Source organism: Ranitomeya imitator, chromosome 3 (assembly GCF_032444005.1).
Source record: "Ranitomeya imitator isolate aRanImi1 chromosome 3, aRanImi1.pri, whole genome shotgun sequence".
NCBI lineage: Eukaryota > Metazoa > Chordata > Amphibia > Anura > Dendrobatidae > Ranitomeya > Ranitomeya imitator.
This window is the reverse complement of record NC_091284.1, coordinates 411,483,695-411,501,642: the sequence shown is the minus strand read 5'-3', so window position 1 is coordinate 411,501,642 and position 17,948 is coordinate 411,483,695.

Below are 17,948 nucleotides of genomic sequence, written 5' to 3'. Positions count from 1 at the left end.
GTTCTTTGTGTCTTGCGCATGGCTAGAGATAAAAATTGCTTTGGACTTCAACCAACATAGCAGATTATTTGTGCTAAACTGAAGTCAAATAAAGAACTGAATATTGAATATAAAGAAAGTGAATAGTGTGTAAATAGAATAATTTTAAATTGGGGTGATATTAATCTAATAAGGACCAAGTACTGTAAATTTATATTGCGTGGTTCTGCATTTCAACTTTGTGCTTTTTTGGCTTGTAGGTAAAGCTCCTGCCCTTTTAATTTAGGAGAAATAGGGTGGGTCATATTATTATTATTATTAATATTTTTATTATGCTTTGTACTATAATATTTTGCAGCAACTTACACACATGATCATCGTTGTCCCCAATGGGGCTCACAATCTAAATTCCCTATCAGTATGTTTTTGGAGTATTGGATGAACCCTACACAAACACAGGGAGAAAATACAAATTCCTTGTAGATGTTGTCCTTGTTGGGATTTGAACCCAAGGACCCCAGTGCTGCAAAGCAACAGATGCTTAGCCACCGTTTTGCCCTTGTAGTAAGATCCTGTCTTTGTAGATCTCTTGAGGAACACATTATGTAAAAATTACATATAAATACTTGCACACATTATAAAAAAAAGATACAAATTAAATAGTCCTCATGTTTTTCATCTTTGAACTTACAATTTTTTTTTTAATTACATACAGGAGTAACTTACATCAAAACTCAAAAATTCAAGATTGTGCAGGCATGTACTACGGAGGACAGAGAATGAACTTCAATCCAATATTGCAGCCAGCATGCAGCCAGCGGGTAAGGAAAGGGTGAATCGAAAACCCCCAAACCCCGCCTCCATGGCTGAAGATTGTTCCCTCCAAATTCAGGTGACAGTGTCCCTTTAAGCCATGTCAGTCAAAAAAATTAAAAGTTATGGCTGCTGAAAACTTGATAGGCAAAGACAAGGAAAATTGTCTAGTAATGGAGGTTAACCCCTTCATGACCTTGGGATTTTTCGTTTTTCCGTGTTCGTTTTTCACTCCCCTCCTTCCCAGAGCCATAACTTTTTTATTTTTCCGTCAATTTGGCCATGTGAGGGCTTATTTTTTGCGGGACGAGTTGTACTTTTGAACGACATCATTGGTTTTAGCATGTCGTGTACTAGAAAACGGGAAAAAAATTCCAAGTGCGGTAAAATTGCAAAAAAAAGTGCAATCCCACACTTGTTTTTTGTTTGGCTTTTTTGCTAGGTTCACTAAATGCTAAAACTGACCTGCCATTATTCTCCAGGTCAGTACGAGTTCATAGACACCTAACATCACTAGGTTATTTTTTACCTAAGTGGTGAAAAAAAATTCCAAACTTTGCTAAAAAAAAAAATTGCGTCATTTTCCAATACTCGTAGCGTCTCCATTTTTCATGATCTGGGGTCGGTTGAGGGCTTATTTTTTGCGTGCCAAGATGGCGTTTTTTAATGATAGCATTTTGGTGCAGATACGTTCTTTTGATCGCCCGTTATTGCATTTTAATGCAATGTTGCGGCAACCAAAAAAACGTAATTCTGGCATTTCGCATTTTTTTCTCACTACGCTGTTTAGTGATCAGGTTAATGCTTTTTTTTATTGATAGATCGGGCGATTCTGGGTGCGGCGATACCAAATACGTGTAGTTTTGATTTTTTTTTTTATTCATTTATTTTGATTGGGGCGAAAGGGGGGTGATTTAAACTTTTATATTTTTTTTATTTTTTTCACATTTTTTTTTACTTTTTTTTTTTAACTTTTGCCATGCTTCAATAGCGTCCATGGGAGGCTAGAAGCAGGCACAACCCGATCGCCTCTGCTACATAGCAGCGATCGTCAGATCGCTGCTATGTAGCAGAATTGCAGGCGTGCTGTGAGCGCCGACCACAGAGTGGCGCTCACAGCTGCTGGGGATCAGTAACCATAGAGGTCTCAAGGACCTCTATGGTTACTATTCTGAAGCATCGCCGACCCCGATCATGTGATGGGGGTCGGCGATGCGATCATTTCTGGCCGCCCGGCCGGAAGTGGTAGTTAAATGCTGCTGTCTGCGTTTGACAGCGGCATTTAACTAGTTAATAGGTGCGGGCAGATCGCAATTCTGCCCGCGCCTATTACGGGCACATGTCAGCTGTTCAAAACAGCTGACATGTCCCGGCTTTGATGCGGGCTCACCACGGAGCCCTGCATCAAAGCAGGGGATCTGACCTCGGACGTACTATCCCGTCCGAGGTCAGAAAGGGGTTAAGGATATGTGCTGCACGTGACATATAAACAATTGACACATATCTCACAAATAACACTTACACATCTGAAACACTTCCCACATCCCGCTCACACAGAAGAAACATGAGAACTGAGACACAGGGGCAAGAATGGAGACACAGGGGGCAAGAATGGAGACACAGGGGGCAAGAATGAAGACACAGGGGCCAGAATGGAGACACGGCGGCAAGAATGGAGACACGGGGCAAGAATGGAGACACAGGGGCAAGAATGGAGACACATGGGGCAAGAATGGAGACACAGGGGCAAGAATGGAGACACAGCGGGCAAGAATGGAGACACAGGGGCAAGAATGGAGACACAGGGGGCAAGAATGGAGACACAGGGGCAAGAATGGAGACACAGGGGGCAAGAATGAAGACACAGGGGGCAAGAATGAAGACACAGGGGCAAGAATGGAGACACGGAGGCAAGAATGGAGACACAGGGGCAAGAATGAAGACACAGGGGGCAAGAATGAAGACACAGGGGCAAGAATGGAGACACAGGGGGCAAGAATGAAGACACAGGGGGCAAGAATGAAGACACAGGGGCAAGAATGGAGACACGGAGGCAAGAATGGAGACACAGGGGGCAAGAATGGAGACACAGGGGGCAAGAATGGAGACACAGGGGGAGAATGGATATAGATGGGGCAGGATCATGGGGCAGGATGGAGACAGATGGTACAGAATCATGGGACAAGATGGATACGATGGGGCAGGATAATGGGTCAGATGGGACATGATCATGGGACAGATGGTCTGGAAATGGTGTGGTGGTATTTGTTCCTTGTATGTTAAATAGTTAAATAGTTATTAAGGTTGAAGGAAGACTATAAGTCCATCTAGTTCAACCCATAGCCTAACCTAACATGCCCTAACATGTTGATCCAGAGGAAGGCAAAAAAAAACCATGTGGCAAGAGTAAGCTCCACATTGGGGAAAAAAATTCCTTCCCGACTCCACATACAGCAATCAGACTAATTCCCTGGATCAACGCCCTATCAAGGAATCTAGTGTATATACCCTGTAACATTATACTTTTCCAGAAAGGTATCCAGTCCCCTCTTAAATTTAAGTAATGAATCACTCATTACAACATCATACGGTAGAGAGTTCCATAGTGTCACTGCTCTTACAGTAAAGAATCCGCGTCTGTTATTATGCTTAAACCTTTTTTCCTCCAAACGCAGAGGATGCCCCCTTGTCCCGGTTTCAGGTCTATGATTAAAAAGATCATCAGAAAGTTCTTTGTACTGTCCCCTCATATATTTATACATTAACATAAGATCACCCCTTAGTCTTCGTTTTTCCAAACTAAATAGCCCCAAGTGTAATAACCTATCTTGGTATTGCAGACCCCCCAGTCCTCTAATAACCTTGGTCGCTCTTCTCTGCACCCGCTCTAGTTCAGCTATGTCTTTCTTATACACCGGAGACCAGAACTGTGCACAGTATTCTAAGTGTGGTCGAACTAGTGACTTGTATAGAGGTAAAATTATGTTCTCCTCATGAGCATCTATGCCTCTTTTAATGCATCCCATTATTTTATTTGCCTTTGTAGCAGCTGCCTGACACTGGCCACTGAATACGAGTTTGTCATCCACCCATACACCCAGGTCTTTTTCATTGACGGTTTTGCCCAGAGTTTTAGAATTAGGCACATAATTATACATCTTATTACTTCTACCCAAGTGCATGACCTTACATTTATCCCCATTAAAGCTCATTTGCCATTTATCAGCCCAAGCTTCTAGTTTACATAAATCATCCTGTAATATAAAATTGTCCTCCTCTGTATTGATTACCCTGCAGAGTTTAGTGTCATCTGCAAATATTGAAATTCTACTCTGAATGCCTTCTACAAGGTCATTAATAAATATGTTAAAAATAAGAGGGCCCAATACTGACCCCTGTGGTACCCCACTGCTAACCGCGACCCAGGCCGAGTGTGCTCCATTAATAAACACCCTTTGTTTCCTATCCCTGAGCCAGCTCTCAACCCACTTGCACATATTTTCCCCTATCCCCATTATTCTCATTTTATGTATCAACCTTTTGTGTGGCACCGTATCAAAAGCTTTTGAAAAGTCCATATACACTACATCCACTGGGTTCCCTTGGTCCAATCCGTAACTTACCTCTTCATAGAAACTGATCAAATTAGTCTGACATGAACGGTCCCTAGTAAACCTGTGCTGATACTGGGTCATGAGGTTATTCCTCTTCAGATACTCCAGTATAGCATCCCTTAGAATGCCCTCCCGGATTTTACCCACAGTAGAGGTTAAGCTCACTGGCCTATAATTTCCGAGTTCAGTTTTTGTCCCCTTTTTGAATATTGGCACCACATTTGCTATACGCCAGTCCTGTGGTACAGACCCTGTTATTATGGAGTCTTTAAAGATTAAAAATAATGGTCTATCAATGACTGTACTTAATTCCTGCAGTACTCAAGGGTGTATCCCATCCGGGCCTGGAGATTTGTCAATTTTAGTGATTTTTAGACGCCGCCACACTTCCTGCTGGGTTAAGCAGGTAACATTTAATTGGGAATTTTTATCACTAGTCATTTTTTCTGCCATGGGATTTTCTTGTGTAAATACTGATGAAAAAAAGTCATTTAGCATATTGGCTTTTTCCTCATCCTCATCCACCATTTCACCCAGACTATTTTTAAGGGGGCCAACACTATCATTTTTTAGTTTCTTACTATTTATGTAGTTAAAGAATATTTTAGGATTATTTTTACTCTCTCTGGCAATGAGTCTCTCTGTCTCAATCTTTGCTGCCTTGATTTGCTTTTTACAGAATTTATTTAATTTTCTGTATTTATTTAATGCCTCATCACTACCTTCTTCCTTTAATTCTCTAAATGCTTTCTTTTTGTCACTTATTGCGCCCCTTACAGCTCTATTTAGCCGTATTGGTTTCCTCCTATTTCTAGTATGTTTATTCCCATATGGTATATACTGTGCACTAGGGTTGAGCGAAACGGGTCGAACATTTTCAAAAGTCGCCGACTTTTGGCTAAGTCGGGGTTTCATGAAACCCGATCCGACCCCTGTGCGGGGTCGGCCATGTGGTACGCGACTTTCGCGCCAAAGTCGCGTTTCAATGACGCGAAAAGCGCCATTTCTCAGCCAATGAAGGTAAACGCAGAGTGTGGGCAGCGTGATGACATAGGTCCTGGTCCCCACCATCTTAGAGAAGGGCATTGCAGTGATTGGCTTGCTGTCTGCGACGTCACAGGGGCTATAAAGAGGCGTTCCCGCCGACCGCCATCTTACTGCTGCTGATCTGAGCTTAGGGAGAGGTTGCTGCCGCTTTGTCAGAAGCAGGGATAGCGTTAGGCAGGGTCCATTAACCACAAAACCGCTTGTGCTGCAGCGATTTGCACTGTCCAACACCACCCTCGGTGTGCAGGGACAGTGGAAGTTTTTTTTTTTTTTTTCCCCTCAGCGCTGTAGCTCATTGGGCTGCCCTAGAAGGCTCCCTGATAGCTGCATTGCTGTGTGTACGCCGCTGTGCAAACCAACTGCTTTTTTCAAAGCACAAATCCTCTTGTTCCTTCCTTTCTGCACAGCTATCTTTTTTGTTTGTCCACACTTTTTATTTCATTTGTGCATCAGTCCACTCCTTATTGCTGCCTGCCATACCTGGCTGAGATTACTGCAGGCAGGGAGATAGTAGCTGCCTGCCATACCTGGCTGAGATTACTGCAGGCAGGGAGATAGTAATTGTAGGACATTCCCTGTTTTTTTTTTGTTTTTTTTTTTGGTGGGAGATTAAGATTGGCAATTTGGCATTTCTGCTAGAGTGCCATCCCTGTGTGTGCCATCTCTCTCACATAGTGGGCCATAGAAAGCCTTTTCATTTTTCTGTATTTTTTTTTGTGGGGTGTATAAATTCTCCCTGATAAAAATACAGTGGGAGATTAATATTGGCCTTTGGGCTTGTGTGCCAGTCCTGAGTGTGCCATCTCTCTCACAAATAATGGGCCATAGAAAGCCTATTTTATTTTTTTTTGGGTTTTATAAATTCTCCCTGAAAAAAAGGGAGATTAATATTGGCCTCTGGGCTTGTGTGCCAGTCCTGAGCGTGCCATCTGTGCCAGCCCTGAGCGTGCCATCTCTCTCACAAATAGTGGGCCATAGAAAGCCTATTTAATTTTTTTTTGGTTTTATAAATTCTCCCTGAAAAAAAGGGAGATTAATATTGGCCTCTGGGCTTGTGTGCCAGTTGTGAGCGTGCCATCTGTGCCAGTCCTGAGCGTGCCATCTCTCTCACAAATAGTGGGCCATAGAAAGCCTATTTAATTTTTTTTTTGGTTTTATAAATTTTCCCTGAAAAAAGGGAGATTAATATTGGCCTCTGGGCTTGTGTGCCAGTTGTGAGCGTGCCATCTGTGCCAGCCCTGAGCGTGCCATCTCTCTCACAAATAGTGGGCCATAGAAAGCCTATTTAATTTTTTTTTTGGTTTTATAAATTTTCCCTGAAAAAAGGGAGATTAATATTGGCCTCTGGGCTTGTGTGCCAGTTGTGAGCGTGCCATCTGTGCCAGTCCTGAGCGTGCCATCTCTCTCACAAATAGTGGGGCATAGAAAGCCTATTTAATTTTTTTTTTGGTTTTATAAATTTTCCCTGAAAAAAGGGAGATTAATATTGGCCTCTGGGCTTGTGTGCCAGTTGTGAGCGTGCCATCTGTGCCAGTCCTGAGCGTGCCATCTCTCTCACAAATAGTGGGCCATAGAAAGCCTATTTAATTTTTTTTTTGGTTTTATAAATTCTCCCTGAAAAAAAGGGAGATTAATATTGGCCTCTGGGCTTGTGTGCCAGTTGTGAGCGTGCCATCTGTGCCAGTCCTGAGCGTGCCATCTCTCTCACAAATAGTGGGCCATAGAAAGCCTATTTAAATATTTTTTTGGTTTTTTTAAATTCTCCCAGAAAAAAAGGGAGATTAATATTGGCCTCTGGGCTTCTGTGCCAGTCCTGAGCGTGCCATCTGTGCCAGTCCTGAGCGTCCCATCTCTCTCACAAATAGTGGGCCATAGAAAGCCTATTTTTTTTTTTTGGGGGGTTTTAGAAATTCTCCCTGAAAAAAAAAGGGAGATTAATATTGCCCTTTGGGCTTGTGTGCCAGTACTAAGCGTGCCATCTCTCTCTCTCTCTCAGTCAGTGGGCCATAGAACGCCTATTTTTGGTTTTATTTGTTTTCTAAATTCTCCCTGAAAAAATCATTTTATTTTATTTGGTTTCTAAATTCTTCCTGATAAAATCATATTTTTTTTATTATTTTTTTTTCTAAAGTCTCCCTGAAAAAAACAAAACAAAAAAAAAAACAAACAAAAAAAACAGTGGGGGATTAATATTGGCCTTTCTGCTTGTGTGCCAGTCTTGACTCCTGTGTGCGTCATCTCTCACTCAGTGGGCCATAGAACGCCTATTTTTTGTTTTATTAGTTTTATAAATTCTCCCTGAAAAAATCATTTTATTTTATTTGGTTTCTAAATTCTTCCTGATAAAATCATATTTTTTTTATTATTTTTTTTTCTAAAGTCTCCCTGAAAAAAAAAAAAAAAAAACAACCAAAAAAAACAGTGGGAGATTAATATTGGCCTTTCTGCTTGTGTGCCAGTCTTGACTCCTGGGTGTGCCATCTCTCTCTCTCTCTCTCTCTCTCTCTCCAATTGTGGTCCATAGAAAGCCTATATTTTTTTTCCTTGATTTGGGTTCCAAAATCTACCAGAGAAAATAACTACATCAATCATTGGTAGAAAAATATTGGCCTCTGGGCTTGTGTGCCACTCCTGACTCCTGTGTGCGTCATCTCTCAGTCAGTGGGCCATAGAACGCCTATTTTTGTTTTTATTTGTTTTATAAATTCTCCCTGAAAAAATCATTTTATTTTATTTGGTTTCTAAATTCTTCCTGATAAAATCATATTTTTTTATTATTTTTTTTTCTAAAGTCTCCCTGAAAAAAAAAAAAAAAAACAAACAAAAAAAACAGTGGGAGATTAATATTGGCCTTTCTGCTTGTGTGCCAGTCTTGACTCCTGGGTGTGCCATCTCTCTCTCTCTCTCTCTCCAATTGTGGTCCATAGAAAGCCTATATTTTTTTTCCTTGATTTGGGTTCCAAAATCTACCAGAGAAAATAACTACATCAATCATTGGTAGAAAAATATTGGCCTCTGGGCTTGTGTGCCACTCCTGACTCCTGTGTGCGTCATCTCTCAGTCAGTGGGCCATAGAACGCCTATTTTTGGTTTTATTTGTTTTATAAATTCTCCCTGAAAAAATAATTTTATTTTATTTGGTTTCTAAATTCTTCCTGATAAAATCATATTTTTTTTATTATTTTTTTTTCTAAAGTCTCCCTGAAAAAAAAAAAAAAAAAAAAAAAAAAAACAAACCCAAAAAAAAAATGGGAGATTAATATTGGCCTTTCTGCTTGTGTGCCAGTCTTGACTCCTGGGTGTGCCATCTCTCTCTCTCTCTCTCTCTCTCTCTCTCTCTCTCCAATTGTGGTCCATAGAAAGCCTATATTTTTTTTCCTTGATTTGGGTTCCAAAATCTACCAGAGAAAATAACTCCATCAATCATTGGTAGAAAAATATTGGCCTCTGGGCTTGTGTGCCACTCCTGATTCCTGTGTGCGTCATCTCTCACTCAGTGGCCCATAGAAAGCATATAGTTTGTTACATTTGTTTTCTAAATTCTCCCTGCAAAAATCTATTTTTTTTTTTTTTTGGGGTTTCTAAAGTGTTCCTGAAAAAAATAAAAATAAAAAAAAAATAATAGTGTGACATTAATATTAACATTTGTGCTTCAGTGATAGTCCTGCGTGTGGGGCATCTCTCTAATTTGCAGCCACCAAAAACAGAGTGTGTAACATTGGGCCTGATTTTCGCTGTGGTCTCACCAACCTGTAAAGGGGTAGCTAAATCATACTGAAGTTATAGCTCACCGTGTAAGTTGTGTGACTGCAACAAATAACGTTAGTTTGGTTACGTTTTTAAAACAATGAGGAAGTCTAGTGGAAGAGGTCGTGGCCGGGGGCGTTCATTGTCAGCTGGTAATGAGGGTAGTGGTAGTGGTGGAGCATCAGGTGGTCGTGGGGAAAAAAATATTGCACCTAAGTCTGGAGCTGTGGAGCCAGGTTCGTCGTCCGGCTACACAAGGCCTCGAACGCTCCCTTTTCTGGGATTAGGAAAACCGCTTTTAAAGCCGGAGCAGCAAGAGCAAGTTTTGGCTTATCTTGCTGACTCAGCCTCTAGCTCTTTTGCCTCCTCTCGTGAAACTGGTAAAAGTAAAAGCAGCGCGTCGTTAGTGGATGTTCACGGTCAGGGACAAGTCACTTCCTTGTCCTCTTCAGCAAAAACAACAACAGAGAAGAATGCAGCAGGCGACACAACGGGTTACTCCATGGAGCTCTTTACACATACCGTCCCTGGCTTAGAAAGTGAAGCAGTTAACAGTCCATGCCCATTACAAGTTGAATCTGACATGGAGTGCACTGACGCACAGCCACAGCCAGACTACTATGCTGGTCCTTTGACTCAGACCACAACATTGCCCTCGCAGGGTGCTGATCAAGAATCAGACCCTGATGAGACTATGTTGCCCCATCACGAACGCTATACCACCGAACGACACGGTGACACAGACGAACTTGCGCAGGAGGTACAAGAAGAGTTATTAGATGACCCAGTTCTTGACCCCGATTGGCAGCCATTGGGGGAACAGGGTGCAGGCGGCAGCAGTTCTGAAGCAGAGGAGGAGGAGGGGCCGCAGCAGGCATCAACATCGCCACAGGTTCCATCTGCCGGGCCCGTATCTTGCCCAAAACGCGTGGCAAAGCCAAAACCTGGTGGAGGACAGCGTGGCCATCCGGTTAAAGCTCAGTCTGCAATGCCTGAAAAGGTATCCGATGCTAGAAAGAGTGCAGTCTGGCATTTTTTTAAACAACATCCAATTGATCAGCGCAAAGTCATCTGTCAAAAATGTTCTACTTCCTTAAGCAGAGGTCAGAATCTGAAAAGTCTCAATACTAGTTGCATGCATAGACATTTAACCACCATGCATTTGAAAGCTTGGACTAACTACCAAACGTCCCTTAAGGTTGTTGCACCCTCGGCCAATGAAGCTAGTCATCAACGCAACATCCCTTCCGGCAGTGTAGGACCACCATTTAGCGCACCACCTGCTGTATCTGTGCAGGTATCTTTGCCAGGCCAAAGCAGTCAGGGTCAGGGAATCACCAGTTTCGTAGTAGGAAACACTGCATCTAGGGCACCGGCGGCAACAATACCATCTCCCACCGTCTCTCAGTCTGCCATGTCCACCGGCACCCCCGCTAGTTCCACGATCTCCAGCTCTCCAGTCCAGCTCACCCTACATGAGACTATGGTTAGAAAAAGGAAATACTTAGCCTCGCATCCGCGTACACAGGGTTTGAACGCCCACATAGCTAGACTAATCTCGTTAGAGATGATGCCCTACCGGTTAGTTGAAAGCGAAGCTTTCAAAGACCTGATGGACTACGCTGTACCACGCTACGAGCTACCCAGTCGACACTTTTTTTCCAGAAAAGCCATCCCAGCCCTCCACCAGCATGTTAAAGAGCGCATCGTCCATGCACTCAGGCAATCTGTGAGCACAAAGGTGCACCTGACAACAGATGCATGGACCAGTAGGCATGGCCAGGGACGTTACGTGTCCATCACGGCACACTGGGTAAATGTGGTGGATTCAGGGTCCACAGGGGACAGCAAGTTTGGGACAGTTCTGCCTAGCCCACGGTCTAGTAAACAGTTGTCTGTAGCCGTTCGCACCCCCTCCTCCTCCTCCTCCTCCTCGTCCTCCTGCAGAAGCAAGAGCTCGTCCACAGACCGCAGTCGCACAAACACTCCATCCGCACCTGCCACTGTTGCACACCAGGTCTCCCATTATGGGGCAGCTACTGGCAAACGTCAGCAGGCTGTATTGGCTATGAAGTGTTTGGGCGACAATAGACACACCGCGGAAGTTCTGTCCGAGTTCTTGCAGCAAGAAACGCAGTCGTGGCTGGGCACTGTAGATCTTGAGGCAGGCAAGGTAGTGAGTGATAACGGAAGGAATTTCATGGCTGCCATCTCCCTTTCCCAACTGAAACACATTCCTTGCCTGGCTCACACCTTAAACCTGGTGGTGCAGTGCTTCCTGAAAAGTTATCCGGGGTTATCCGACCTGCTCCTCAAAGTGCGTGGACTTTGCGCACATATCCGCCGTTCGCCTGTACACTCCAGCCGTATGCAGACCTATCAGCGTTCTTTGAACCTTCCCCAGCATCGCCTAATCATAGACGTTGCAACAAGGTGGAACTCAACACTGCACATGCTTCAGAGACTGTGCGAACAGAGGCGGGCTGTTATGTTTTTGTGGGAGGATACACATACACGGGCAGGCAGTAGGATGGCAGACATGGAGTTGTCAGGTGTGCAGTGGTCAAAGATTCAAGACATGTGTCAAGTCCTTCAGTGTTTTGAGGAATGCACACGGCTGGTTAGTGCAGACAACGCCATAATAAGCATGAGCATCCCCCTAATGCGTCTGCTGATGCAAAGTTTGACATAAAGGATCAGGCGTCTGCACCAGAGGAAGAGGAAAGCCTTGATGACAGTCAGCGATTGTCTGGTCAGGGCAGTGTACATGACGAGGTACCGGGCGAAGAGGAGGTGGAGGATGAGGAGGATGATGGGGATGAGTATATTTTTAATGAGGAAGCTTTCCCGGGGGCACGGGAAATTGGTGGCGTGGCAAGGCCGGGTTCTGGTTTTTTGAGGGACACAAGTGACGTAGATTTGCCTGCAACTGCCCCTCAACCAAGCACAACCGCAGATTTGACAACGGGAACTTTGGCCCACATGGCGGATTATGCCTTGCGTATCCTCAAAAGGGACACACGCATTACAAAAATGATGAACGATGACGATTACTGGTTGGCCTGCCTCCTTGATCCTCGCTGTAAAGGCAAATTGCAAAATATTATGCCACATGAGAACTTGGAACTAATATTAGCAACAAAACAATCAACTCTTGTTGACCGTTTGCTTCTGGCATTCCCTGCACACAGCGCCCGTGATCGTTCTCACACGAGCTCCAGGGGCCAGCAGACCAGAGGTGTTAGAGGGGCAGAAATCAGAAGTGGCGTTGGCCAGAGGGGTTTTCTGACCAGGTTGTGGAGTGATTTTTCTATGACCGCAGACAGGACAGGTACTGCAGCATCAATTCAAAGTGACAGGAGACAACATTTGTCCAGTATGGTTACAAACTATTTTTCATCCCTTATCGACGTTCTCCCTCAACCGTCATTCCCATTTGATTACTGGGCATCCAAATTAGACACCTGGCCAGAATTGGCAGAATATGCATTGCAGGAGCTTGCTTGCCCGGCAGCTAGTGTCCTATCAGAAAGAGTATTCAGTGCTGCAGGTTCAATACTAACAGAAAAAAGGACTCGTCTGGCTACCCAAAATGTAGATGATCTAACCTTCATTAAAATGAACCACAACTGGATTTCAAAATCTTTTGCCCCACCCTGCCCGGCTGACACCTAGCTTTCCTATGAAAAGGTCTTGCCTGTGGACTATTCTGAATGACTTTTCCAATCTCGTAATTTTCTTCACCTGATTGTCCAGCATACGACATGTTTCCACCTCACGAAATGGCCAAACTCCCCACACGGGGCCGTGCTATCGCCACTTTGCGCTTGGACCCTTGAGAGTGCTGTTTGTCTGAAGAGGTGGGTGTGGCCGCTTTTGGTCGACGGCACTGCCACTGGGTCCCTCATAGTACAATAAAGTGTCTCTGGCGGTGGTGGTGCGCACCCAACGTCAGACACACCGTTGTAATATGAGGGGCCCTGTGCCTGTACCGCCGGCCACAAGACAGTTCCCCCCCCAGCTCAAACAGTGCTCTACCACTAGCAAAATTATCTCTCACAGCTTCACCAATGTGTAGCCTAGGCGCTGACATCCTTCAATGCCTGGCACTGACAATACCATTGTTTTGACATTTTTGTTATGTTAGGCCTTCGAAGCCTGTCTGCGGTCCCTTCTTTCTACAACTACTACACTGACCAGGCCACTGCTGGCCGTGTTACCCTGGAACCAATTTAAAAGTGCCTACAGTCAGCCCAATTTTGTTATGTTAGGCCTTCGAAGACTGTCTGCCGTCACTCCTTCCACTAGACTTCCACTGACCATACACTGCTGCCCATGTACCCCTGGAACCAATTTAAAAGTGCCTACAGCCAGCCCAATTTTGTTATGTTAGGCCTTCGAAGCCTGTCTGCGGTCACTCCTTCCACTAGACTTCCACTGACCAGACCACTGCTGCCCGTGTACCCCTGCAACCAATTTAAAAGTGCCTACAGCCAGCCCAAGTTTGTTATGTTAGGCCTTTGAAGCCTGTCTGCGGTCACTCCTTCCACTAGACTTCCACTGACCAGACCACTGCTGCCCGTGTACCCCTGGAACCAATTTAAAAGTGCCTACAGCCAGCCCAAGTTTGTTATGTTAGGCCTTCGAAGCCTGTCTGCGGTCACTCCTTCCACTAGACTTCCACAGACCAGACCACTGCTGCCCGTGTACCCCTGGAACCAATTTAAAAGTGCCTACAGCCAGCCCAAGTTTGTTATGTTAGGCCTTGGAAGCCTGTCTGCGGTCACTCCTTTCACTAGACTTCCACTGACCAGACCACTGCTGCCCGTGTACCCCTGGAACCAATTTAAAAGTGCCTACAGCCAGCCCAAGTTTGTTATGTTAGGCCTTCGAAGCCTGTCTGCGGTCACTCCTTCCACTAGACTTCCACAGACCAGACCACTGCTGCCCGTGTACCCCTGGAACCAATTTAAAAGTGCCTACAGCCAGCCCAAGTTTGTTATGTTAGGCCTTGGAAGCCTGTCTGCGGTCACTCCTTCCACTAGACTTCCACTGACCAGACCACTGCTGCCCGTGTACCCCTGGAACCAATTTAAAAGTGCCTACAGCCAGCCCAAGTTTGTTATGTTAGGCCTTCGAAGCCTGTCTGCGGTCACTCCTTCCACTAGACTTCCACTGACCAGACCACTGCTGCCCGTGTACCCCTGGAACCAATTTAAAAGTGCCTACAGCCAGCCCAAGTTTGTTATGTTAGGCCTTCGAAGCCTGTCTGCGGTCACTCCTTCCACTAGACTTCCACAGACCAGACCACTGCTGCCCGTGTACCCCTGGAACCAATTTAAAAGTGCCTACAGCCAGCCCAAGTTTGTTATGTTAGGCCTTGGAAGCCTGTCTGCGGTCACTCCTTCCACTAGACTTCCACTGACCAGACCACTGCTGCCCGTGTACCCCTGGAACCAATTTAAAAGTGCCTACAGCCAGCCCAAGTTTGTTATGTTAGGCCTTGGAAGCCTGTCTGCGGTCACTCCTTCCACTAGACTTCCACTGACCAGACCACTGCTGCCCGTGTACCCCTGGAACCAATTTAAAAGTGCCTACAGCCAGCCCAAGTTTGTTATGTTAGGCCTTGGAAGCCTGTCTGCGGTCACTCCTTCCACTAGACTTCCACTGACCAGACCACTGCTGCCCGTGTACCCCTGGAACCAATTTAAAAGTGCCTACAGCCAGCCCAAGTTTGTTATGTTAGGCCTTCGAAGCCTGTCTGCGGTCACTCCTTCCACTAGACTTCCACAGACCAGACCACTGCTGCCCGTGTACCCCTGGAACCAATTTAAAAGTGCCTACAGCCAGCCCAAGTTTGTTATGTTAGGCCTTGGAAGCCTGTCTGCGGTCACTCCTTCCACTAGACTTCCACTGACCAGACCACTGCTGCCCGTGTACCCCTGGAACCAATTTAAAAGTGCCTACAGCCAGCCCAAGTTTGTTATGTTAGGCCTTCGAAGCCTGTCTGCGGTCACTCCTTCCACTAGACTTCCACAGACCAGACCACTGCTGCCCGTGTACCCCTGGAACCAATTTAAAAGTGCCTACAGCCAGCCCAAGTTTGTTATGTTAGGCCTTGGAAGCCTGTCTGCGGTCACTCCTTCCACTAGACTTCCACTGACCAGACCACTGCTGCCCGTGTACCCCTGGAACCAATTTAAAAGTGCCTACAGCCAGCCCAAGTTTGTTATGTTAGGCCTTGGAAGCCTGTCTGCGGTCACTCCTTCCACTAGACTTCCACTGACCAGACCACTGCTGCCCGTGTACCCCTGGAACCAATTTAAAAGTGCCTACAGCCAGCCCAAGTTTGTTATGTTAGGCCTTCGAAGCCTGTCTGCGGTCACTCCTTCCACTAGACTTCCACAGACCAGACCACTGCTGCCCGTGTACCCCTGGAACCAATTTAAAAGTGCCTACAGCCAGCCCAAGTTTGTTATGTTAGGCCTTGGAAGCCTGTCTGCGGTCACTCCTTCCACTAGACTTCCACTGACCAGACCACTGCTGCCCGTGTACCCCTGGAACCAATTTAAAAGTGCCTACAGCCAGCCCAAGTTTGTTATGTTAGGCCTTGGAAGCCTGTCTGCGGTCACTCCTTCCACTAGACTTCCACAGACCAGACCACTGCTGCCCGTGTACCCCTGGAACCAATTTAAAAGTGCCTACAGCCAGCCCAAGTTTGTTATGTTAGGCCTTCGAAGCCTGTCTGCGGTCACTCCTTCCACTAGACTTCCACAGACCAGACCACTGCTGCCCGTGTACCCCTGGAACCAATTTAAAAGTGCCTACAGCCAGCCCAAGTTTGTTATGTTAGGCCTTGGAAGCCTGTCTGCGGTCACTCCTTCCACTAGACTTCCACTGACCAGACCACTGCTGCCCGTGTACCCCTGGAACCAATTTAAAAGTGCCTACAGCCAGCCCAAGTTTGTTATGTTAGGCCTTGGAAGCCTGTCTGCGGTCACTCCTTCCACTAGACTTCCACTGACCAGACCACTGCTGCCCGTGTACCCCTGGAACCAATTTAAAAGTGCCTACAGCCAGCCCAAGTTTGTTATGTTAGGCCTTCGAAGCCTGTCTGCGGTCACTCCTTCCACTAGACTTCCACAGACCAGACCACTGCTGCCCGTGTACCCCTGGAACCAATTTGAAAGTGCCTACAGCCAGCCCAAGTTTGTTATGTTAGGCCTTGGAAGCCTGTCTGCGGTCACTCCTTCCACTAGACTTCCACTGACCAGACCACTGCTGCCCGTGTACCCCTGGAACCAATTTAAAAGTGCCTACAGCCAGCCCAAGTTTGTTATGTTAGGCCTTGGAAGCCTGTCTGCGGTCACTCCTTCCACTAGACTTCCACAGACCAGACCACTGCTGCCCGTGTACCCCTGGAACCAATTTAAAAGTGCCTACAGCCAGCCCAAGTTTGTTATGTTAGGCCTTGGAATCCTGTCTGCGGTCACTCCTTCCACTAGACTTCCACTGACCAGACCACTGCTGCCCGTGTACCCCTGGAACCAATTTAAAAGTGCCTACAGCCAGCCCAAGTTTGTTATGTTAGGCCTTGGAAGCCTGTCTGCGGTCACTCCTTCCACGAGACTTCCACTGACCAGACCACTGCTGCCCGTGTACCCCTGGAACCAATTTAAAAGTGCCTACAGCCAGCCCAAGTTTGTTATGTTAGGCCTTCGAAGCCTGTCTGCGGTCACTCCTTCCACTAGACTTCCACTGACCAGACCACTGCTGCCCGTGTACCCCTGGAACCAATTTAAAAGTGCCTACAGCCAGCCCAAGTTTGTTATGTTAGGCCTTCGAAGCCTGTCTGCGGTCACTCCTTCCACTAGACTTCCACAGACCAGACCACTGCTGCCCGTGTACCCCTGGAACCAATTTAAAAGTGCCTACAGCCAGCCCAAGTTTGTTATGTTAGGCCTTCGAAGCCTGTCTGCGTCCCGTTCTTTCAACTACAACTACACTGACCAGGCCACTGATGGCCTTGTTCCCCTGGAACCAATTTTAACTTGCCTACAGCCAGCCCTATGTTATTATGTTAGGCCTTCGAAGCCTGTCTGCGTCCCGTTCTTTCAACTACAACTACACTGACCAGGCCACTGATGGCCGTGTTCCCCTGGAACCAATTTTAACTTGCCTACAGCCAGCCCAATGTTAGGCCTTTGATGCCTGTCTGCCGTCACTCCTTCCACTAGGCCTCCACTGTCTATTGCTGCCCGTGTACCCCTTGAACCAACATCATTAAATATAAAAAAAATTAATTTGATTATAATAAATAAGATCGTGTTGAGATCTCAAATGCAGACATTTTAACAATCAAAACAAACACACAACAAATATCTGGAACTGTACTACAAAGGTCCAACAGCTACAATTTCTTTCTCCTGCAAGAAGTTAACTGAAAGTTTTTTGGAGTTGTTAACACAGATATGGCATCCACCGAGTGTTGTCCTGTCGCGTCTCCTTTAAATTATTTCCAATAAGATGTTAAACTATTAATTTAATAAAATCAATAATTAAAAAAATAATTGAGTAAGTCAAAAGCACATTGCAAATAAACATTAATTACAAATCAAGAAGCATGGCGCGTCCGAGGGTGAGTAGATACCGAATAAGAATATAATCACCCTCGGACGCGCAATGCTTATTTACAATAGCCTTCCTTCCTAAGAATCAGCCCTTCCGTGGTGTAGAGAGAGGTTGTGT